The following is a 26,357-nucleotide window of genomic DNA, read 5'->3' as shown; positions in this document are numbered from 1 at the left end:
TTTTTTTTACGGAGAAAGCAAACCATGCAATAATCTGAGTACAGCCTTTAGACAACAAAGCAGCCAAAAAGATACCCACCATATTAGGTAGTCAACATTACTCAGAAATAGCATTTTAAATATTCACTTACCTTTGATGATCTTTGATGATGACCTTTGATGATCTTCATCAGAATGCACACCCAGGAATCCCAGTGCCACCATAAATGTTTTGATTTGTTCGATAATGTCCATCAGTTATGTCCAAATATCTTCTTTTGTTAGGGCGTTTGGTAAACAAATCCAAAAGCACGTTCAAGTCACGGCGAACGTCAGACGAAAAGTTCAAAAAGTTCCAATATAGAAACATGTCAACCTAAGTATGGAATCAATCTTTAGGATGTTTTTAACATAAAACTTCATTAATGTTCCAACCGGACAATTCCTTTGTCTGTACAAATGAAGTGGAACGTAGCTACCTTTCACGTGAGCGCCCCAGACCGAGGCTGTGGCACTCTGCCAGATCAATCACTCGAAGAGCCCTTATGAGCCCCTCATTTAGAGTAGAATCCTCAAAACAGGTTCTAAATACAGTTGACATCTAGTGGAAGCCTTGGGAGCTGAGTTGAAAAACTACAAACCTCAGATTTCCCACTTCCTGGTTGGATTTTTCTCAGATTTTCACCTGCCATATGAGTTCTGTTATACTCACATTCATCATTCAAACAGTTTTAGAAACTTCAGAGTGGTTTCTATCCAGTACTAATAATAATATGCATATATTAACCTCTGGGACTGAGTAGGAGGCAGTTCACTCTGGGCACGCTATTTATCCAAAAGTGAAAATGCTGCCCCCTATCCCAAAAAGGTTAACATGCATGAAACCAAGGCTTTTACGGTTACAGAAGTCAACAAATGAGAGCACCTGGGGAATGTGAGTGGAGCTAGGCACTGCAAGGCCTGGATTAACCTCTACATCACCAGAGGAGTAGTAGGATAAGGGTACTATGCTATAAGAACTGGCTGTCTAGTGCGTTCAGAACAGAGAGTAAAAGGAGCAGGCCTCTGGGCACGGAAGAATAGATTCAATGCATAAGGTACAGACACAGTTATGGTAGGATGTGAATACAGTGGAGGTAAACCTAGGCTTTGAGTGATGATGAGAGAGGTATTGTCTCTAGATATACCATTTAAACCAGGTGAGGTCACCGCATGTGTTGGAGTTGGAACAAAAGGGTTAGCTAAGGCATATTGAGCAGGGTTGGAGGCTCTACAGTGAAATAAGTCAATAATCACTAACCAAAACAGCAATGGACAAGGCATATTGACATTAGGGAGAGGCATGCGAGTGATCATGGGGTCTAGTGAGTAGCTAGGTGGGCTGGAGATACGGTGAGTCAGACAGCTATTGGGCCGGGGCTGGCAGGCTAGCAGAAGGGTCTTAGGGGGTCGTCGCGACGGAAGAGTCAGTTGTAGCCCCCTCGGGCGGTTACGCCGGCAGACTAGTCGTGATGGATCGGCAGGGCTCCGCGTAGTAAAAGGGTCCAGGCCAATTGGCAAAATAGGTATAGTGGCCCAAGATAATTGGCTGATGGACCTCTTCAGCTAACAGTCCGATATGCTCTAGACATCTAGCGGGCCGCAGCTAGCAGGCTAGCAGATGGGCATTCAGGGGAAGTCACGACGGAGTAGCCTGTTGATAACCCCCTTGGGCAGATTACGTTGGTAGACCAGTCGTGAAGGATCGGCGGGGCTCTGTATCGGCAGTAAAAGGGGTCCAGGCCAATTGGCAAAATCGGTATTGTAGCCCAAGAAGTGACTGATGGACCTCTTCAGCTAGCCCCTAGATGGGTGTAGCATAGGCTAGCTCCAGGCTAATTGGTGCTTGCTTTGGGACAGAGATGTTAGCCAGGAGTAGCCACTCGTATAGCAGCTAGCTAGCTGCGATGATCCATGTGAAAATGTTCAGAGCTTGCGGTAGGAATCTGGAGATGTGGGGGAAACAATTTCAGTATGCTCTGGGTTGATTCGCACTGTGCAGACTGGCAGGAGTTGTCCAGCCTAAAGGTTAGCTGATGACCGCTAGCAGTGGCTAGCTGACTACTAGCTAGTAGCTAGTCAGCTGGAAAGCTTCTGTTGGGGGTTCCTGTTCCGGCTGTGCACTCTTCCATCACATGTACAGCTGATTCTCAAGATCTTGCACACTAATGAGATGCTATTGAGCCCACAGTACTACACTGTCTGAGCCAAGGACTGCATGCTTTCTGGTAAGTTTTGATTACAATACTGGGTGGGATGAATATATTTTATGACAAACATGCTTTTCTGTTAACTAGTAAATAGTAGCCTACAGAAAAGTGTGTTTAAATCATGCATTGCATCTGCTCCTCAATGACATCATGGCACTGAAAACAATGGATACATTCTACAGGAGAGCCAAGGAAATGGTTAGGTATGTGAAGGGTGATGAGGTTATAGCAGCAATCTACCTCACCAAGCAAAGTGAGAAGAATAAGAGCACCACATTGAAGCTGCCCAGCAATACCCGTTGGGTTGGTGTTGTCATCCTGTTGGACAGTCTCTTGGAGAGGAAGGTGTCTCCAAGAAATGGCCATATCACAGTCTGCCAATATGGACAGCCCCATCAAGAGGATCCTTCTGGATTATGTATTTCATGAGAGAGTGGTAAGCAGGCTGAAACTCCTGAAACTTATAGCAGTAGCCATTGCACGGATTGAGGGAGACAATACCATCCTGTCTGATGTTCAGACTGCTTGCAGATGTAAGAGAAGAAATACGTACTGCCCTGCCCACTTCACTGTTGCTCCAAGCAGAGGAAACTGCAGTTCTGAAATACATCAAAAAGCGTGAAGACTTCTGTGTGAAGCCCATACATGCCGCAGCGTACATGTTGGACCCCAAGTATGCTGGCATCCTGTATTGTGCTGAGATCAACAAGGCCTATGGTGTCATCACTACTGTGTCTTGCCACCACAGCCTGGATGAGGGCAAGGTTCTTGGCAGTCTGGCGAAGTACACTTCCAAGCAAGGGCTTTGGGATGGTGATGCAATATGTCAGTTGTGCCAACATATCTCATCAGCCACCTGGTGGAAGCGACTTTGTGGATCTGAGGCTCTTTCCCCTGTTGCCTCCATCATCCTCCAAATCCCACCAACATCATCTGCCTCAGAGCGCAGCTGGATCTTGTTTGAGAGCACACACCAAAGCATGCAACAGGCTGACCAATACAAGGGTTGACAAATTGGTCGCCATCCGGGCAAATTTGTGGCTTTTTGAGCCTGACAATGAGCCATCCTCAGCAAGGTTGGACAGTGAAGAGTCTGAGGTTCAATAAGTGGACTTTGATGAGATCCAGGGAGAAGACATGAAGGCTGAAAGGAAGACAACCAAAGCTTTTGTTTCTAGGCTATTGTCATAGATGTTGCCCTCTTGGAGTACAGCAAGCCCCATCCCCCTCTCTCTGTCTCCAAAACTCAGGCTGCTGCGACCTCAGGTCGTAAATTCCTGGAGGAGATTATCTCCTCATGGCCACAGTATAGAGACAGAGTGAGTTTTCATAGATAGAACAAATTAATTTCTTCCACCTCACAGAACTTGAGGTTCGAACAACATTCATGTTCTGGAGAAGGTATAAAAGATTGGTGAAGAATCCAGCTACGAACTGGTCCGTTTGGTACAATTTTGTGAAACTCATGGGAGACAATACGGCCACATTACCATAACGCTGTTTATATAATAGCCTCAGTTATGAGGCTTGCATCTAATTGCTGTACAGGATGAATGAGGAAAGATTGAACTATTTGTGAAATTATGGGATGCTATGTAATGTGAGAGAATTGTATTTCTGTGTAAAGTTTCACTTAAGTCACTGGCACGCCCCCATGAGCACAGTTAGGACCTGGCATCGTGAGACAGCCTTTTTCTGCTCTTCCGAATAAACCCCCCACCCTGGGGGTTTTCTGTCACCAGACCATGTTTCTCTCAATTACGAGAGGACTAAGGTTGAGACCAGCTTACCTCACCACGAGGGGGCCAAGGTTTGAGACCAGACCAGTTTGCCTCCACACGTGGTTAAATTCTTAGACTATTGATACAGACAGAATAAGAACAAATCTTTGATGCTAATTACTAGTCTGCAGCTAGGAATTCGGTATTATTGAACGCGAAGACCGACAACCGCCGAAACATCCATCTACAACAACATTGCTGAATGTTACTCTGAAGTATCCATTCTGACCACGGCAGAGAGAGAGACGGACAATTCTACAAAATAAACAAACTTTTCAACAGCGATCAAGACGACACACTGAGCGTAAATATATATATATTGATTGCAATTGTTCCCGATTGAATGAGCGTTCATGTGCAAAGGATTAGCATTTCAAATGTTATAATTATCTACTCTGTAGTGACTTCTCAGCTGACCCCCACCCTTTTGTCTAACAAGCCGCCATGCCGGTTTAGCCCACTAGGGCACATTCCTCTATCATTTCTTGTAACCATATTTACTTTGTTTGTTTGTGTGTGCACTTCTGTGATTGTTTAGGTAGTTAATAAATACATTATTTAAGACAATTGATGTATGGATGACTCATAGTGAAGACTGGGTTCGTGCAGATCACCAACAATTTACGACGTTTGGAATGAGACTAACGTGAGGTAAAGAATAATTAAATGAATCAGAAGACTAATTGATCAGATATTAAAATATCTGAAAAGTTGTATTAGGAAAATTATAACTTTGTAATCTGAATATTGTCCTTGGTGCCCCGACTTCCTAGTTAATTACAGTTACATGATTAATCAGTTTAATCGCATAATAATAATTACAGAGAGTTATGTAAAACTTAAAGTCTTCAGTTAATGATAGTAAAGACACGACACTATCATTTTACAGATGTATGTTGTAAACTTTTTGGGGAGATGCAAAGGATCATTGGGGATCATTCAATATTTCCTTTCTTTTGTTGTTCAGTGAAATCATCCCATGTGAAGAGTCAACTCATTTAATTAAAGTTCACTTCGTAACTAAATAGTTGTTTTTTTCTATTGGAATGATTTAATCATTTGCATTTATGTATACTTATGATAAGGTAGAAGTTTTATATTTATGTTTCTGTCTCCATATGATAGGGTAAATGTATCCAATGCTAAAAATATCTACATTTATATACATTTCTGTTAATTCCCACAGAAAGTTTCCACCTCTGAATATCCCCCAAAATGTGCAACCCTAGTCACATACACATGGTTAGCAGATGTTAATGCAGGTGTAGCGAAAGGTTGAAGAGGCGCTGTTGTGTGGGTGGGCCATTTCAGTTTGTCCATGTGTACGCCGTGGAACTTAAAACTTTCCACCTTCTACACTGCTGTCCCGTCGATGTGGATAGGGGGGTGCAAGGTTATATTCCTGACAACACAATCCAAGTGCCACAATCCGAGGCTGTCTCGTCATTGTTGGTAATCAAGCTTACCACTGTATCATCTGCAAAGTTGATGATTGAGTTGGAGGTGTGCATGGCCAGGGAGTACAGGAGAGGACTGAGAATGCACCCTGATGGGGCCACAGAGTTGAGGATCAGCGGGGTGGAGATGTTGTTTCCTACCTTCACCATCTGGGGGTGGCCCCTCAAAGACCAGGACCCAGTTGCACAGGGCGAAGTCGTGACCCAGGGTCTCAAGCTTAATGATGAGTTTGGAGGGTACTATGGTGTTGAATGCTGAGCTTTAATCAATGAACAGCATTCTTACATAGGTATTCCACATGTCTAGATGGGATAGGGCAGTGTGCAGTGTGTTGGTGATTGCATCGTCTGTTGGGGCGGTAAGCAAATTGGAGTGTGTCTAGGGTATCAGGTAGGGTGGAGGTGATATGATCCTTGATTAGTTTCTCAAAGCACTTTGATGACAGAAGTGAGTGCTATGGGGCGATAGTTATTTAGCTCAGTTACTTTAGCTTTCTTGGGAACAGGAACAATGGTGGCCATCTTGAAGCATGTGGGGACAGCAGACTGGGATAGGGAGTGATTGAATATGTCCGTAAACACACCAGCCAGCTGGTCTGCGCATGCTCTGAGGACGCAGCTAGGTATGCCGTCTGGGCCGGCAGCCTTGCTTGGGTTAACAAATTTAAATGTTTTACTCACGTCAGCCACGTTGAAGGAGAACCCATAGTCTTTGGTAGCGGGCCGTGTTGGTGGCACTGTATTGTCCTCAACTCGCACAAAGAAGTTGTTTAATTTGACTGGGAGCGAGACATCGATGTCTGCAAAGGGGCTGATTTTCTTCTTGTAATCCGTGATTGTCTGTAGACCCTGTCACGTACGTCTCATGTTTGAGCCGTTGATTGTGGCTCTACTTTGTCTCTATGCTGACACTTTGCTTGTATGATTGCCTTGCGGAGGGAATAGCTACACTGTTTGTATTCAGTCATGTTTCCTGTCACCTTGCCATGATTAAATGTGGTGGTTTGTGCTATCAGTTTTGAGCGAATGCTGCCATCAATTCACGGTTTCTGGTTAGGGAAGGTTTTAATAGTCACAGTGGGTACAACATCTCCAATACACTTCCTAATAAACTCACTCACCGAGTCAGCGTGTACGTCGATGTTATTGTCTGAGGCTACCTGGAACATGTCCCAGTCCACGTGATCGAAACAATCTTGAAGCGTGGATTCCGATTGGTCAGACCAGCATTGGATAGATCTAAACACGGGTGTGACATGTTTTCTTAATTAGTTCCTATAGGAGGGTAGCAACAAGATGGAGTCATGGTCAGATTTGTCGAAGGGAGGGCCGGGGAGGACCTTGTACGCATCGCGGAAGTTAGAGTTGCAGTCGTCAAATGTTTTGCTTGAAGGGGTACAACAACAATGTGCTGGTAGAATTTAGGTAACCTTGTTCTCAAATTAGCTTTGTTGAAATCCCCAGCTACAGTAAATGCAGCCTCAGGATATTTGGTTTCCAGTTGATATAAAGTCCAGTGAAGTTCCTTCAGGGCCGTCAAGGTATCTGCTTGGTGGGTATATACACGGCTGTGACTATAATAGAAGATAATTATTTTTGAAGATAATTTGGTCGGCATTTGATTGTGAGGAATTCTAGGTCGGGTGAACAAAAGGTATTGAGTTCCTCTATGTTTTTATGATTACACCATGAGTCGTTAATGATGAGGCATATGCCCTCGCCCTTCTTACCAGAGAGATTTGTTTCTGTCGGTGCGACGCATGAAGAAACCTGGTGGCTGTACCGACTCTGGCAACATATCCCGAGTGAGCCATGTTTCCGTGAAACAGAGAATGTTACAATCTCTGTCGTCTCTCTGGAAGGCAACTCGTGCCAAGAGTTGTCTAGAGACTGGACATTGGCGAGTAATATGCTTGGAAACGGTGGATGGTGTGCTCGGCTTCTAATTCTGATCAGGAATTAGCCGCTCGGTCTGTCTCTCCTGTGACAACAACGTTGATTTGGGTCGGCCTCTGGGATTAGAACGAATGTCCAGGGTGGAGGTCCGAACAAAGGATCCGTTTCGGGAAAGTCGTATTCCTGGTCGTAATGTTGGTAAGTTGATGTTGCTCTTATATCCAATAGTTCTTCCCGGCTGTATGTATTAACACTTAAGGTCTTCTGGGCTAACGACATAACAAATCATACATAAAAAAACAAATTACTGCATAGTTTCCTAATGATGTGAAGTGAGGCGACCATCTCTGTCGGAGCCATCGTGCTTTTCCTTCTTCCCTTACGAGAACCAATGGCTTTGTTCAATCGATCTGTCCTCACTCCCAAACTGTGCATTGTTCACTTGAAAGGAAATTACTTATGTAAGAAATGTTAAAAAATGCTTTTAAGATTTGTGGAAATTACTGAATGAGTATACACTTCAGGAGTATGGAGATATTATTGGGAAGCACTCAATGAGTCAAGGGCACAGCTGGAATACATGTATAAGTACACTATTAGTCGTACATCAAGAGTCCTGAAATTGAAACGCATCTGAGATAATGGAATTGAAAACCTTTAACTTTGAAAACAGCAAAGCAGACATTCCTCTTTTCCCTTCATATTGTATCTCAATTTTGTCCAGTTCCTGTGAATATTTTGGATTTGCATAAAACCCTCTAATTTCATTTGGGGAAGAAGACACACAACATCTCATTTATTATTTTGTGCTAGCAACGCATATCACTAGAAGGTCCAGGGTCAATGAATCCTCTACAAGTGACACCATTCATATTTCAAAGGAAGGAGTATTTTTCATCCAATGCAAATGTACAGAAAAGACCAGGGTTTAGAGGGATTTGGACAAGGCATGGAGCCTGTGTCCACTGGGACTAGTAGGGGATTGTGGCAGTATTAGTGAGATATCAGTAGCCAAACACACTATCATTGTGTTCTTCCTACTCTCCCAGTGCCACGGATTAAACAAAGAGAGAGGGGCTCAGCAGCAACCTCAGCCACCGGGCTCTCTCTCAACCCCACACTGGCTTTACAGCTGGCAAGCAACAATAAGCGGGTGAGATTAAAAAAGGGAAGACAAGGAGAAGGAGAGAAAGAGAAACAGAAGGAGAGATCGAGAGGGAGGGAGGGAGGGAGGGAGGGAGAGAAAGAGAGAACGAGAAGCAGATATTGGGAGACCGAAACTCAGAAAGAGGGAGCAGAGGAGGGCTCCTGCTCTCGCCATGGTGAGAGCTCTTCAGAGCTTAAGCTCTCTGAAGACAGGCCGTATTGGGTGCGAGACAGGGCCGTCTGTCATCACCTCTCCTCTTTTTCTCATGCTGCATCGCATACCTCTGGATCGGACCCAGGTCCGATAGAGCTCCCGACACCCCGGAACACAGAGAGAGAGAAGGAACAAAGGTATGAGTTTTCTCTCCCTCTCTCCTCCACCCTAGAGGGATAACTATATGGTGTTGGCACGAGGCATGAAGAGGCTTTGAGGGAGGATATCTCTCTTACCTTTTTTTAAGGGGATTTATTAACAGTTAACATTGCACTCACAAAAGTTACAAAATAATAAAGACATTTTAAATGTCATGTCAAAATCCAGTGTTGCAACGATGTGCAAATAGTTAAAATACACAAAGTACAAAATAAATTAATTTAAATATGGGTTGTATTTACAATGGTGTTTGTTCTTCATTTAGTTGCCCCTTTCTTCTGGCCACTGGTCACAAATATTGATGATGTGACTGCACACTGGTATTTCACCCAATAGATATGGGAGTTGATCAACATTTGATTTGTTTTTGAATTGTTCGTGGGTCAGTGTAATCTGAGGGAAATATGTGTCTCTAATATGGTCATACATTTGGCAAGAGGTTAGGAAGTGCAGCTCAGTTTCCACCTACATTTGTGGGCAGTGTGCACATAGCCTGTCTTCTCTTGAGAGCCAAGTTTCTCTCTCGCTCTCTCTCCTTTCTCTACCTCTCTTTCGCTCAACCTCTCTCGCTCTCTCATTGACTCTTTATCTATATATCTCCACTCTTCCCTCTCGCCATCTCTCTCATTCTCTTTTCTTCTCTTTGCCTCTCTCCCTCTCTTGCAATTGCCTGCAGATGTCCTATTCATTCCACAAGCAGGGCGTGGGTGGAAGTGTTCTACTTACAGAACAGTTATTGTCAGTGTACACACACACACACACACACACACACACACACACTCACGTGGGTAGTAGGACTGTGTTCTCCATGATTGCAGCAGACGTTCTCCCGCTTTCTTATATTTGCCATCTTTTTACCAGTCAGGGCTTGTAAAGTGGGAAATACACTCCATTGTCTGACACACTGTGGATGCATCCCAAATGGCACTCTATTCCCTACATAGTGGAGAATGGGGCTCTTGAATAGTTTTAAAATGCATCCTTCCTACCTTGATTCCCTAACATAACTATAAAATGCCTTCCAAAGAACAATTGAGAATTGCCTCATTTCATTCATTAATTGGTACTTTTTCTTCATTTTTTCTCTGCACAAGATGGCCCAATACCATAAGCTATGGACTAGACACAAAATTGAATGTTTTAAGTTGAAAAGCCATGCAGACATAATATCCTTAGAGTACAATAGCCATCTTCACACCACTGTCTGTGTTCTATCTTTCTCCACAGTAGCAAAAATGGTATGTCAGGATGGCCTTGAGAACTATTAGCTTTGATTCAAAATGACGTGGTGTATATCCCAAATGGCACCCTATTATGTATATAGTGCACTACTTTTGACCAGCGTTCTATGGGACCTGGGCCCATATCCACAAAGCATCTCAGAGTAGGAGTGCTGATCTAGGATCTGTCCATATAATCTTACTCACTGATCTAAAGGCAAAACTGATCTTAGATCAGCACTCCTACTCCAAGAAGCATTGTGGTTACAGGCCCAGGTCAAAAGTTGTACACCTATATACATTTTTATTTTATTTTATTTCACCTTTATTTAACCAGGTAGGTTAGTTGAGAACAAGTTCTCATTTACAACTGCAACCTGACCAAGATAAAGCATAGCAGTGTGAACAGACAACAACACAGAGTTACACATGCAGTAAACAATAAACAAGTCAATAACACAGTAGAAAAAGAAAAAGAGTCTATATACATTGTGTGCAAAAGGCATGAGGAGGTAGGCGAATAATTACAATTTAGCAGATTAACACTGGAGTGAAATGATCAAATGGTCATGTGCAGGTAGAGATACTGGTGTGCAAAAGAGCAGAAAAGTAAATAAATAAAACAGTATGGGGATGATGTAGGTAAATTGGGTGGGCTATTTACCGATGGACTATGTACAGCTGCAGCGATCGGTTAGCTGCTCAGATAGCAAATGTTTAAAGTTGGTGAGGGAAATAAAAGTTTCCAACTTCAGCGATTTTTGCAATTTGTTCCAGTCACGGGCAGCAGAGAACTGGAAGGAAAGGCGGCCAAATGAGGTTTTGGCTTTAGGGATGGTCAGTGAGATACACCTGCTGGAGCGTGTGCTAGGGGTGGGTGTTGCCATCGTGACCAGTGAACTGAGATAAGGCGGAGCTTTACCTAGCATGGACTTGTAGATGACCTGGAGCCAGTGGGTCTGGCGAGGAATATGTAGCGAGGACCAGCCGACTAGAGCATACAGGTCGCAGTGGTGGGTGGTATAAGGTGCTTTAGGAACAAAACGGATGGCACTGTGATGAACTGCATCCAGTTTGCTGAGTAGAGTATTGGAAGCTATTTTGTAGATGACATCGCCGAAGTCGAGGATCGGTAGGATAGTCAGTTTTACTAGGGTAAGTTTGGCGGCGTGAGTGAAGGAGGCTTTGTTGCAGAATAGAAAGCCGACTCTAGATTTGATTTTAGATTGGAGATGTTTGATATGAGTCTGGAAGGAGAGTTTACAGTCTAGCCAGACACTTAGGTACTTATAGATGTCCACATATTCTAGGTCGGCACCATCCAGGGTGGTGATTCTAGTCGGGCGTGCTGGTGCAGGCAGCGAACGGTTGAAAAGCATGTATTTAGTTTTACTAGCGTTTAAGAGCAGTTGGAGGCCACAGAAGGAGTGTTGAATGGCATTGAAGCTCGTTTGGAGGTTAGATAGCACAGTGTCCAAGAAGGGCCAGAAGTATACAGAATGCTGTCGTCTGCGTAGAGGTGGATCAGGGAATCGCCCGCAGCAAGAGCAACATCATTGATATATACAGAGAAAAGAGTCGGCCCGAGAATTGAACCCTGTGGCACCCCCATAGAGACTGCTGGACAACCGGACAACATGCACTCCGATTTGACACACTGAACTCTGTCTGCAAAGTAGTTGGTGAACCAGGCAAGGCAGTCATTAGAAAACCCGAGGCTACTGAGTCTGCCGATAAGAATATGGTGATTGACAGAGTCGAATGCCTTGGCCAGGTCGATGAAGACGGCTGCACAGTACTGTCTTTTATCGATGGCGGTTATGATATCGTTTAGTACCTTGAGCGTGGCTGAGGTGCACCCGTGACCGGCTCGGAAACCAGATTGATACATAATAAGGTGCCATTTGGGACATACACCATGTCATTTAGAATCACAGCTAATAGTTCTAAAGGCCATCCTGACATTCCATTATTGCTACTGTGGAGAAAGATGGAACACAGACAGTGGTGTGAAGATGGCTATTGTACTCTAAGGACATTATGTCGGCCTGGCTTTTCAACTTCCATTTTGTGTCTAGTCCATAGCTTGTTGTATTGGGCCATCTTGTGTAGAGATAAAATGAAGAAAAAGTACCCATTAATGAATGAAATGAGGCATTTCCCAATTTTATAGTTATGTTAGAGAATCAAGGTAGGAAGGATGCATTTTAAAACTATTTAAGAGCCCTATTCTCCATCAGGATGTAGCTGTCTCCATACACTGCATTCGGAAATATTTCCGACCCTTTGACTTTTTCCACATTTTGTTATGTTATGTTACAGCCTTAAAATATATATTTTTTTAAAATGTAAACTCAGCAATCTAAACACAATAGCCCATAAAGACTTAATGGCAAAAATATTTACATAATGGCAAAAATATTTGCAAATGTGTTCAAAATTAAAAACATACCTTATTTATATAAGCATTCAGACCCTTTGCAATGAGACTCAAAATTTAACTCAGGTGTATCCTGTTTCCATTGATCATCCTTGAGCTGTTTCTAAAAGTTGATTGGAGTCACCTGTGGTAAATTCTATTGATTTGACATGATTTGGAAAGGCACACACCTATAAGGTCCCACAGTTGACAGTACATGTCAGAGCAAAAACCCAGCCATGAGGTCGAGGAAATTGTCCGTTGAGCACCGAGACAGGATTGTGTCGAGGCACAAATCTAGGGAAGGGTAACAAAACATTTCTGCAGCAGGTCCCCGAGAACACAGTGGCCTCCATCATTCTTAAATTGAAGAAGTTTGGAAAAACCAAGACTCTTCCTAGAGCTGGCCACCCTGCCATACTGAGCAATCGGGGTGAAGGGCCTTGTTAAGGGAGCTGACCAAGAACCTGATGGTCACTCTGACAGAGCTCTAGAGGTGGGAGAACCTTCCAGGAGGACAACCATCTCTGCAGCACTCCACCAATCAGGCCTTTATGGTAGTGGCCAGACAGATGCCACTCCTGCTTGGAGTTTGCCAAAAGTTACCCAAAGACTCTGACCATGAGAAACAAAATTCTCTGGTCTAATGAAACCAAGATTGAACTCTTTGGCCTGAAATTCCAAGCATTAAATCTTGAGGAAACCTGTCACCATTGGTACGGAGAAGCGTGGTGTCAGCATCATGCTGTGGGGATGTTTTTCAGCAGCAGGGAGACTAGTCAGGATTGAGGGAGGAATGAACGGAGCAAAGTACAGAGAGATCCTTGATTTAAAAACCTGCTCCAGAGCACTCAGGACCTCAGACTGGGGCAAAGGTTCACCTTCCAACAGGACAACAACCCGAAGCACACAGCCAAGACGATGCAAGAGTGGCTTCGGGACAAGCCTCAATGTCCTTAAGTAGCCCAGCTAGAGCCTGGACTTGAACCCCATTGAACATATCTGGAGAGACTCTCCAAATAAAGGTGTGCCAAACTTGTAGTGTCATACCCAAGAAGACTCTATGCTTTAATCACTGCCAAAGGTGCTTCAATAAAGTACTGAGTAAATGATCTGGATACTTATGTAAATATTATATTTTTATTTATATATATATACATTTCTAAAAATGTGTTTTTGCTTTGTCATTATTGGTTACTCTGTGAAGGTTGATGAGGGAAAACAACAATTCAATACTTTTTTGAATAAGGCTGTAACGTAACAAAATGTGGAAAAAGTCAAGTGGTCTGAATACTTTCTGAAGGCACTGTATCTCCTGACCAGAAATCCTTTGTCAGGTTAGCACATGGACTCTTGGGACTAGTTGGGAACAGAAGACTGGGTCATGTTTATTAGTGCACTCTGTAGCTAAATGTTTTTTTGTAAGGGACCACAAAAATGAGTGTTTCTCATTGGACGAGTCAAGGTAGTCCCTACCTGTTTCAGTCAAAAAAATATATGTTTGGTGCCTAATGATCATGAGCATATGGATCCTTCGACACCCATTCGAAATGAGCAAAAACTCTTTGTGGTTAGTGGTTGCTCCACTAATATTTTTGTGATTATTCTGCGGGACTTAGAGGCAATTTGAGGTTTAGTACAGCACCATGTGTCACTACTTCATTGCTCCAAATTAAGGTGCCACCAACCTCCTGTAACATCAACTCAAAATGTCAAAGTCAGAGGGGCCCTCTCGCTGAGACAGAAAAGGCCATTTAAGTTTTTCTTTACGGATTTATCTCTCTCTCTCCCCCTCTCCACCTCTCAAATGGCCCGATTGATGAGGGGCAAGGCACCTGGAGAGGCAATGCCGATCAATACCCCAGCAGGCCTGGGAAATAGAAGGGTCACACCCACACCACATAGTGAGTGATGGTGATTGGACAAAAATAGCCCGCCTGTCTGCCCTGCCCCCTATGCCCCCTTACTATCTTTGAAACTACAGTTGAGCTCCAAAGTCACCCTCCCATTCAGTATTTGTTTGTTTGATTAATCTTGAATTTCCCCATTTGTAAAAAATTCTACTCATCTGGAAGGTATGGACTGTTTTGTTTCAGTCAAATTGTCCTTATAAAACAAATTTATATACAATCCGATGTACATTGCTAATCATCTTACTTACTGTTTAATACTAAGTAGTTCAGTATTAGATTGGCGCAGTAGCTCAATATGTATTTGCTGTAATGAAGCACTTCTAGTGCAAATATCCCTTGTTATAAACCCCACTATATAAATCACCATTTTTAAGCACTGCAATCAATTGCATTTGTTGTTGTTTCTTTCCCTCCGTTGTAGTTATGGATGTGTTCACAGCTACAATTAGACGTCTGATTCCTTACGGGCTGTATAATGGAGGTTATCTTTTGCCCAGTCTCCCACTGCGAGAAATGCTAGCTCCGACATTATCCCTGCAGTCTCCCAGCTACCTGCTGATGTTTCACTGTCTTCCCAGGGAAGACGATCCTCTGTGGATTGTATGATTTGAAACCCAGCAGTCATCTGTCTGAGTGGGCGTTTCCTTTGACACCGTTTGAGGTGGTGTAGTGGTGAGGAACGCTGTGGAACACATGAAACATTTGGCCTCCGTGGTGTGTTACCATGTCTGAGGAGCTTGTGAACCCCCTCCAGCTTCCTCCATTACGGCTCTTTTACCATAGAGGCTTGACCCGTTTGCCAACACAGTTGCCCTGTGGATAATGAGCTGGGAGGCGACTGGGAGGAAAGTGGTAACCTATGTGTTTACCTGATGCATTCCAACAGATCTGTTTTCCTTAGGCAGCCTGGAAGCTGAACGGTATAAGTTACACACATGGGGTATGCGGCAGAGGCTTACAGTATAGCATTGATATGTGAATGAGTATTGCATTAAGTACTAGACAGTACATCACATTAGCCTCTATGCTAAATACAGTGAAACACCTCAAGTGGATAGAGTGATGCTGACTTCTCCCCTCGATAAAGTTGAGTTATTAATTTGAAGGTTAATTTAGATTGCTCTTAGATAGCTCCTTATGAGGATATCGCTACTACATCAATGCTATATCCATAGAAATTAGAGCCCGATGGATTTATCAGTTGACTGATATTATCTGCCAATATTAGCCTTTTACCAATGTATTTGTATCAGCGTTTAATCCATTGAAAAGGACCGATATTAGATGCTGAGAAAACGCTCTGCAAAAAGCACTTCATAGAATTTAACTTTTTTGCGCTCTTTGCATGGATATATATTTTCTATATATATATATTTTTTTACCTTTGTTTAACTAGGCAAGTCCGTTAGGAACAAATTCTTATTTACAATGACGGTCTACACCAGCCAAACCCGACGACGCCGGACCAATTGTGCGCCGCCCTGTGGGACTCCCAATCACTGCCAGTTGTGATACAGCCTGGATTCGAACCAGCGTGTCTGTAGTGACGCCTTTAGCAATGAGATGCAGTGCCTTAGACCGCTGTGCCACTTGGGAGACCAAAAATAAGCCTTTCTTGACTTGGCGCGCTACACTAAGTCTGGACACTAATGTAGCGCCAAAAAATAACTTTGCAGGTTACAAAGTAGCACTTCGTCACTACGTTTTGATGTATGGGTTCATTGTCACTTGATAGGGACTGATCCAAATTTATGTTTCGCCAGACGCCACCCGCACATCCATGATGAGTGCTAAATACTAGCTAGCTAGCTAGCCAGCCAGCGAACTAGCTGTGTGAGAGTACTTGATGCAGTTCACTGAGAGTACTTGACATAGTTCATGCTACAGTGCCTTGCGAAAGTATTCGGCCCCCTTGAACTTTGCGACCTTTTGCCACATTTCAGGCTTCAAACATAAAGATATAAAACTGTATTTTTTTGTGAAGAATCAACAATAAGTGGGACACAATCATGAAGTGGAACGACATTTATTGGATATTTCAAACTTTAACAAATCAAAAACTGAAAAATTGGGCGTGCAAAATTATTCAGCCCCTTTACTTTCAGTGCAGCAAACTCTCTCCAGAAGTTCAGTGAGGATCTCTGAATGATCCAATGTTGACCTAAATGACTAATGATGATAAATACAATCCACCTGTGTGTAATCAAGTCTCCGTATAAATGCACCTGCACTGTGATAGTCTCAGAGGTCCGTTAAAAGCGCAGAGAGCATCATGAAGAACAAGGAACACACCAGGCAGGTCCGAGATACTGTTGTGAAGAAGTTTAAAGCCGGATTTGGATACAAAAAGATTTCCCAAGCTTTAAACATCCCAAGGAGCACTGTGCAAGCGATAATATTGAAATGGAAGGAGTATCAGACCACTGGAAATCTACCAAGACCTGGCCGTCCCTCTAAACTTTCAGCTCATACAAGGAGAAGACTGATCAGAGATGCAGCCAAGAGGCCCATGATCACTCTGGATGAACTCTGTCCATAGGACAACAATCAGTCGTATATTGCACAAATCTGGCCTTTATGGAAGAGTGGCAAGAAGAAAGCCATTTCTTAAAGATATCCATAAAAAGTGTTGTTTAAAGTTTGCCACAAGCCACCTGGGAGACACACCAAACATGTGGAAGAAGGTGCTCTGGTCAGATGAAACCAAAATTGAACTTTTTGGCAACAATGCAAAACGTTATGTTTGGCGTAAAAGCAACACAGCTGAACACACCATCCCCACTGTCAAACATGGTGGTGGCAGCATCATGGTTTGGGCCTGCTTTTCTTCAGCAGGGACAGGGAAGATGGTTAAAATTGATAGGAAGATGGATGGAGCCAAATACAGGACCATTCTGGAAGAAAACCTGATGGAGTCTGCAAAAGACCTGAGACTGGGACGGAGATTTGTCTTCCAACAAGACAATGATCCGAAACATAAAGCAAAATCTACAATGGAATGGTTAAAAAATAAACATATCCAGGTGTTAGAATGGCCAAGTCAAAGTCCAGACCTGAATCCAATCGAGAATCTGTGGAAAGAACTGAAAACTGCTGTTCACAAATGCTCTCCATCCAACCTCACTGAGCTCGAGCTGTTTTGCAAGGAGGAATGGGAAAAAAATTCAGTCTCTCGATGTGCAAAACTGATAGAGACATACCCCAAGCGACTTACAGCTGTAATCGCAGCAAAAGGTGGCGCTACAAAGTATTAACTTAAGGGGGCTGAATAATTTTGCACGCCCAATTTTTCAGTTTTTGATTTGTTAAAAAAGTTTGAAATATCCAATAAATGTCGTTCCACTTCATGATTGTGTCCCACTTGTTGTTGATTCTTCACAAAAAAATACAGTTTTATATCTTTATGTTTGAAGCCTGAAATGTGGCAAAAGGTCGCAAAGTTCAAGGGGGCCGAATACTTTCGCAAGGCACTGTATCTGGGATCCTCGGGACGTCCCTTTGCTAAACCCTAACCCTTTGTGCGAGAGGCAGTGCTGTGTAAATATTGTTATGGATGTTTTTCCTTTCAAGTGTCAACTACCAGAATTCATTGACTACAGCCCTACAATCAATGAAAACATAGCTAAATACTAATATGTTGTTTTCCAGCAGCTCATTCTTCAGTGCCTAGGCAATTTTTGGCTGGAATCAGTGCAGTTTATCCTCCTTTAACTAGACTAGAGTGTAACACCGTTTTTCCATAAACAAATATGATCTTTCTGGTGAACCTAAATTCTTACACTTCCTGAGTATCTTTGTAGGGCTGTTTTAAGCACAAAATAAATATATATATATATATATATATATATATATATATATATACACAGTGGGGCAAAAAAGTATTTAGTCAGCCACCAATTGTGCAAGTTCTCCCACTTAAAAAGATGAGAGGCCTGTAATTTTCATCATAGGTACACTTCAACTATGACAAACAAAATGAGGGAAAAAAATCCAGAAAATCACATTGTAGGATTTTTAATGAATTTATTTGCAAATAATGGTGGAAAATATGTTTTTGGTCACCTACAATCAAGCAAGATTTCTGGCTCTCGCAAACCTGTAACTTCTTATTTAAGAGGCTCCTCTGTCCTCCACTCGTTATCTGTATTAATGGCACCTGTTTGAACTTGTTATCAGTATAAAAGACACCTGTCCACAACCTCAAACAGTCACACTCCAAACTCCACTATGGCCAAGATCAAAGAGCTGTCAAAGGACACCAGAAACAAAATTGTAGACCTGCACCAGGCTGGGAAGACTGAATCTGCAATAGGTAAGTAGCTTGGTTTGAAGAAATCAATTGTGGGAGTAATTATTAGGAAATGGAAGACATACAAGACCACTGATAATCTCTCTTGATCTGGGGCTCCATGCAAGATCTCACCCCGCGGGGTCAAAATGATCACAACAATGGTGAGCAAAAATCCCAGAACCACACGGGGGCACCTAGTGAATGACCTGCAGAGAGCTGGGACCAAAGTAACAAAGCCTACCATCAGTAACACACTACGCCGCCAGGGACTCAAATCCTGCAGTGCCAGACGTGTCCCCCTGCTTAAGCCAGTACATGTCCAGGCCCATCTGAAGTTTGCTAGAGAGCATTTGGATGATCCAGAAGAAGATTGGGAGAATGTCATATGGTCAGATGAAGCCAAAATATAACCTTTTGCTAAAAACTCAACTCGTCGTGTTTGAAGGACAAATAATGCTGAGTTGCATCCAAAGAACCATACCTACTGTGAAGCATGGGGGTGGAAACATCATGCTTTGGGGCTGTTTTTCTGCAAAGGGACCAGGACGACTGATCCGTGTAAAGGAAAGAATGAATGGGGCCATGTATCGTGAGATTTTGAGTGAAAACCTCCTTCCATCAGCAAGGGCATTGAAGATGAAACGTGGCTGGGTCTTTCAGCATTGACAATGATCCCAAACACACCGCCCGGGCAACGAAGGAGTGGCTTCGTAAGAAGCATTTCAAGGTCCTGTAGTGGCCTAGCCAGTCTCTAGATCTCAACCCCATAGAAAATCTTTGGAGGGAGTTGAAAATCTGTGTTGCCCAACAACAGCCCCAAAACATTACTGCTCTAGAGGAAATGGGCCAAAATAGCAGCAACAGTGTGTGAAAACCTTGTGAAGACTTACAGAAAACGTTTGACCTCTGTCATTGCCAACAAAGGGTATATAACAAAGTATTGAGATAAACTTTTGTTATTGACCAAATACTTATTTTCCACCATAATTTGCAAATAAATTCATTAAAAATCCTATAATGTGATTTTCTGGATTTTTTTTCTCATTTTGTCTGTCATAGTTGAAGTGTACCTATGATGAAAATTACAGGCCTCTCTCATCTTTTTAAGTGGGGGAACTTGCACAATTGGTGGCTGACTAAATACTTTTTTGCCCCACTGTCTGTATGTATGTATATATATATTCCAGACAGGGGTGCAATTATATATTTTTTTTTATCCAGTCAGATCAACATACAGCCTACCCGACCACTCGGAGGTGTCCTCATGGTCCTAAATCACATTGCCTTGTTTTGTATCACATTCCAATGATATAACTGGGAGGGACAAACATTCAACTTCAGAATGTGTGGGGGACATGTCCCCAATGAAAGTTGCGCCCCTGATTCCAGCTATAATAATACAAATATTGGAAGATATATCGGTGAATATTTCCACACTAAAATTGGAATCGGTCGGGCTCTAATAGAGATACATGATCAAATGTTTTATATTTTTAAATTATGTGGCTATATAATTGCATGTTGGTACTTGTAGTTTGTTACGGGACCTGTAGTTTATTATGTTGCTCACAACACTGTTTACGTCTTTGTGTTTGTTTGTTCCTGTTGCACCCCAAGGGCAGGTGAAAGGCAATATGCTTCTTGTCTCCTGTCTGGCAACCCACATTCATAGTCAGAACGTTCCGTCTCTCTCTCTCTGTGTCTCTGTGTGTGTGTGTTGTTTGCTGTGTGCATGTGCATGTGCTGTCCCACCAATGGAAAATCACTCCCTCACCCGGACGTGTAGGGATACTCCCTGAACACTAGTCGCCGCAATATGGGACCAGCCAGCACTGCTCTTCTATAAATAAACAGTGCTCCATCCTAAACTCCTAAATAAATATGCTGTCTATCTTCAACGACAAGATAAATACACTCTCCATCTCGTGCTGACAGAATAACTACCCTCTCTATCTGTCCACCCAAAAAGAGAGAGAGAGACTTTCTTTCTTAAAGGGAGATAAGAACCTAGGGGAGGCTCCGTAAACCATGTCCATATTGAGAATGTGGGCCAAGAGTTTGGTCAGGGGGTACATGGTCTGGAAAAACTCCCACATTTTTTTTTCTCATCACATGACCTAACCAGTCAAAATTCCTGGCCATAGTTGTAAGTTCTACCTTAGCTGGACCCAGAGTTTTTTCCTGAGCATGTGGTAAGCGTGGTCCTGGCGGTCCCTTTCTTATTTTATTATTTAACATTTAACATTTTATTTAACTAGACAAGTCAGTTAAGAAAAAATTCTTATTTTCATGATGGCCTACACCGGCCAAACCCGGACGACGCCCTAAGGATAACCCTGATGGAAAAATGGCGCCGTTTAACGGGCTCCTGACCATTTGTGCTAATTATTATATATATTTTTTGCATTGTTTAAAAAATGTTTTTAACTAGCCTATTTGACTGCCGCCTTGTAGCACTCACATCTGTAGCCATGAAATGCTTTGAATGGCTGGTCATGGCTCACATCAACATCATCATTCCAGAAACCCTGGACTCACTTCAATTCGCATACCCTCCCAACAGATCCACAGAGGACGCAATCACTATTGTACTCCACACTGCCCTTTCCCACCTGGACAAAAGGAACACCTATCTGAGAGTACTGTTCATTGACTACAGCTCAGTGTTCAACACCATAGTGCACTCCAAGCTCATCACTAAGCTAAGGTCCCTGGGACTGAACACCTCCCTTTGCAACTGGATCTTGAACTTCCTGATGGGCCACCTTCAGGTGGTGAGGGTAGGCAACAACACATCCACCACGCTGACCATCAACACGGGGGCCCCTCAAGGGTGCGTTCTTAGTCCCTGCCTGTACTCCCTGTTCACCCACAACTGTGTGACCAGGCACGATTTCAACACCATCTTTAAGGTTGCAGATGACACAACGGTGGTAGGACTGATCACTGACGACGATGAGACAGCCTATAGGGAGGAGGTCAGAGACCTTGCAATGTGGTGCCAGGACAACAACCTCTCCCTCAACGTGATCAAGACAAAGGAGCGGATTGTGGACTACATGAAAAGGAGGGCCGAGCACGCCACCACACGGCTGTAGTGGAGCAGGGTCGAGAGCTTCAAGTTCCTTGGTGTCCACATCACTAAGGACCTATCATGGTCCAAACAGACCAAGACAGTTGTGAAAAGGGCACGACAACACCTATTCACGCTCCGGAGGCTGAAAAGAGTTGTCATGGGACACACACACACAAACACATAGAGTACATTCACATTCCTTCACACTCTTCACATATGCTGCTGCTACTCTGTTTTAATTTCTATGTATAGTCACTTTACCCCTCCTATACCTACATTTACAAATACCTCAATTACCTCGACTAACCCATACCCCTTTTATATGGCCTTGTCAGGTATTTAATTGTGTTACTATTTTTCCTGTAGTTTATTTATTGCAAACATTTTCCTTATTAATTTTTTTACAACTCTGCATTATTGGGTAAGTGCTTATAAGTAAGCATTTCACGGTAAGGTCTACACGTTGTATTCAATGCATGTGATGAATAATTTTTTTAAAAAAATTAAATAAAAAAATACAATAAATTTCAAGCCTAAAACAGTATTTGCAAACATGTCATAAGGTTTAGGCTGGAAGCCCCAGTCCACGAGTTGCAATGCGACTGCCACCATCCTTCATGTGAGTCAGTCAAAGTTAGGTGGGTATCAGTCACACTATAAATGTCCTTACCGAGTCCTCTGTCACCGTCCTAGTCTAATGACAAGAGCTCCTCATCTCATCGTGAAACGAGCAAACTCTGAATTCTTCGCTGTGCTAAAAAGGAACATCCAGCTTTCGGAGTGTCTCACTTTTGCTCCATTTACGGCTCTACAATTTTCACCGGCGCTAGGTAGCTATTTGAACATCCACACAGATGTGGATTCATTCCCCCTTTTTATGGATATGAAGATTGGATATGTTTTAACACATGGTTAAGCAGCCAAGTGACACCTCGTTGACTAGAAAATATAGTTACTATGGAATCAAATAGAAGGTAGTGCTACAACACCTGTTCCCAATCCCCCAAATTGCGATGAAGTGCAATTTAGTGTGTAAAATATGGAGATTATGTCGCACTGAGTTGTTCCTCGTGAGGATTAATGTAAATGAATAAAATGTAGTCATTTAGGGGGTGATAGAATAGTACTGGGAAAGGTATTTGGGGAACGGGGTGGGGACCGGTTGAAGGACAGGTCTTGTTTAAACCCCTACAAAATGGCTGTCGTGTGGTTACACAAACACACATCTTACCGAACTCTGAAACGGTGTCATCTTCCTGTAGCTCGACCATAACACATTGGACCAGATGGACTCAATCAGATATAATAGATAACAGGGTGTCTCTCCATCTCTCTTACGCTCGCTCTCTCTTAGTAGTTTTATGTACTGGAAGTTTTCACTGGGAGAACATTTGGGGGTTGTACCTGCAGGGTCTGGTATGACCTTGCAGCGTGGCAGGGGTTTGGTGGTGGGCAGAGAGCTGTCCAGGCTGGATGCCAAGCCAAACCTCCTTGACATTCATGGCCAGTGTTAGAGAGTGAAGGATGGGGCTAGAGCGAGGGAGGGAGGGAGAGATGGGAAAGAGATATATTGGAGTAGAGAGATGGAGGGGGAAAGAGGGAGAGAAAGGGAGATGAAGTGAGGGACAGAGACAAAGAGTCAGAGCGCACTCCATGGTGGTTCAGGATCCTGGGCTACATCGCCGGGGCTAATGATGCAGGAAGATAAATGGTGCTGCTTACTGACCTGTGTCTTATCCCCCTTTCTCTCTTTCTCTAACACACACACACGCCTACAAGTAACTGCCAAAATAAAGGAAACACAAATATAAAGTGTCTTAATAGGGCGTTGGGCCACTACAAACCGCCAGAACAGCTTCAATGCACTTTGGCATAGATTCTACAAGTGTCTGTAACTCTATTGGCAGGATGCGATACCATTCTTCCATGAGAACTTCCATAATTTGGTGTTTTATTGATGGTGGTGGAAAACGCTGTCTCAGGCTCCATTCCAGAATCTCCCATACGTGTTCAATTGAGTTGAGATCTGGTGACTGGGATGGCAATGGCATATGGTTTACATAGTTTTCATGCTCATCAATCCATTCAGTGACCATTCGTTCCCTGTGGATGTGGGAATTGTCATCCTATTGGGGCATAGCCATGGTAGCCAAAATAATGGCCTGCCCAGCATTTTATACATGACCCTAGGCATGTTGGGATGTTAATTAACTAAGGCATCACACCTGCTTTGTATCCCTCATTTACCCAAGGGTTTCCATTATTTTGGAAGTTATATGTACATCCCTAATCTCCCCGTATCATCACACAGAGTATCTCTAACCCACATCCCACATCATAATTTTAAGCATTCAGGTTGATACTCTGATTACATATTTGATTTCCTCATGCAAAAATGTATTTACTATGCAATAATTGGACCACAAACTCACATTTGTATTATATAATTTTGTATTAAGCTTATATAACCCTGAATTGCTATTGGAAGGATCAGACTTAGCTACTCTAAGGCTAGCAGAGCGTTATGGGGGACTAAGTTTGCTTTTCAAATGGCACCCTATTCCCTTTATAGTGCACTATTTTGGTAGTAAACTATAAAGGGATTGGATCAGAGGATATCTGAAACATGACTGAGAATCAATCACTAATGCTTTCCACAAGTGTTACCATTGTCATTGTTACCATTGTCATTTTTTTTTCCATATTTTTCTTTTTTCTCCAAGATGGCGTAGCAGTGAAAACGTGTTTTGTTCGTGTCTCGCGTACTTTTGCATTCTTCGTATTTTTTGTATATATATATTTCAACTTTATTTTCAATCTCTTTTTGATTTTTATTTGATTATATCTTCCGGTAACCTGCCTCACCCAATGTGATACGGTATCGCTATTATTTTAAAATGTTACATTTTAGAACACATTCAAGAACCTCCAGAAGCTAACCAGCTTATACAAGCTATCATTGTTAGCCACTGCTAGCGGCTTTTACATTCTGCACAGATACCAGCCCAGTTCTTAGCCTGGATAATACTCGCCAGTCTACCAGTATCGGACTGTCTCTCCACAACAATGCCGGATTCCTGCCGTAATCCCTGGACCACTACTTCTGATATTCACAGCTAGCTTGCAGCTAGCTAGCTCACAGCCTGAAGCTAGCTCACAACTCACCGTGGCATCCAGTACCGAAGCCATCCCTGAGGCCCACCTCCCGGCCTACTCAGCTGTTCACCCGAACTTCACTCAGACACGGCTAGAGCCCAATACTCCACTGGATCCTTGCTGTAAACTCTGGACCTTGGCACCGGTTCACCGCTGCTACCGATTGGCTATAGTGGCTAATGCCACTGCCACGAAGCTAGCACCAGTTAGCCGTAAGCCAGGCGCATCTCCCGGCTAGCAAACTAAATTCCACAATACCTCTTTTGCCATCTGGCTTGGATTCTCTGTCGACATGGCCCCCCGCTGCACCACCACGACTGGTCTGCCGACGAATGACTCCATCCGCTGTGCCTTCAACCGGCCTCCGTCGGAGGGCTACTAACTTTAAACGCTGTGTCGCCCGAGTGCTAGCGTACCATGTTCCATCGACTGCTGCCCTCTGGACACTATGATCACTTGGCTACATAGCTGATGCCTGCTGGACTGTCCATTAATCACGGTACTCCATTCTGTTCATGTATTTTTTATCTGTCGGCCCCAGCAGCCAACTCAGGCTCTGTGGGTAGTTAATCCGACCCTCTCTGCCTAGTCATCGCCATTTTTACCTGCTGTTGTTGTGTTAGCTGATTAGCTGTTGTTGTCTCACCTGTTGTTTTAGCAAGCTCTCCCAATCAAGACCTGCGATTACTTTATGCCTCGCTGTATGTCTCTCTCAAATATCAATATGCCTTGTATATTGTTGTTCAGGTTAGTTATCATTGTTTTAGTTTACAATGGAGACCCTAGTTCCACTCTTCATACCTCTGATACCTCCTTTGTACCACCTCCCACACATGCGGTGACCTCACCCATTACAACCAGCATGTCCAGGGATACAACCTCTCTTATCATCACCCAGTGCCTGGGCTTACCTCCGCTGTACCCGCACCCGACCATACCCCTGTCTGCACATTATGCCCTAAATATATTTTACCATGCCCAGAAATCTGCTCCTTGTATTCTTTGTCCCCAACGCTCTTGGTGACCAGTTTTGAGAGCCTTTAGCCGCACCCTCATACTACTCCTCCTTTGTTCCGCGGGTGATGTGGAGGTAAACCCAGGCCCTGCATGTCCCCAGGCACCCTCATTTGTTGACTTCTGTGATCGAAAAACCCTTGGTTTCATGCATGTCAACATCAGAAGCCTCCTTCCTAAGTTTGTTTTACTCACTGCTTTAGCACACTCTGCCAACCCTGATGTCCTTGCCGTGTCTGAATCCTGGCTTAGGAAGGCCACCAAAAATTCTGAGATTTCCATACCCAACTATACATTTTCCGTCAAGATAGAACTGCCAAAGGGGGCGGAGTTGCAGTCTACTGCAGAGATAGCCTGCAAAGTAATGTCATACTTTCCAGGTCCATA

At 43.4% G+C, this 26,357-nt stretch overlaps 1 protein-coding gene across 9 annotated transcripts in view; it reads left to right on the top strand.

The window, feature by feature from the left end:
• Positions 1-26,357, top strand: part of LOC110495975 (neural cell adhesion molecule 2) — a 422,938-nt gene that overhangs the window by 163,172 nt on the left and 233,409 nt on the right. For 3 of the 9 annotated variants that reach the window (XM_090208338.1, XM_090208337.1, XM_090208334.1), the window contains exon 1: positions 8,348-8,859. The exons of the other annotated variants lie outside the window; for them this stretch is intronic. The gene's annotated coding sequence lies outside the window, so the exon portion shown is untranslated. Of the gene's footprint in view, positions 1-8,347; positions 8,860-26,357 lie in introns of those variants that run through there. 9 annotated transcript variants of the gene reach the window in all.

Source organism: Oncorhynchus mykiss, chromosome 18 (genome assembly GCF_057628025.1).
Source record: "Oncorhynchus mykiss isolate SJ-2025 chromosome 18, ASM5762802v1, whole genome shotgun sequence".
NCBI lineage: Eukaryota > Metazoa > Chordata > Actinopteri > Salmoniformes > Salmonidae > Oncorhynchus > Oncorhynchus mykiss.
The sequence above is the reverse complement of the archived record's forward strand: the minus strand, read 5'-3'. Positions and strand labels throughout refer to the sequence as shown.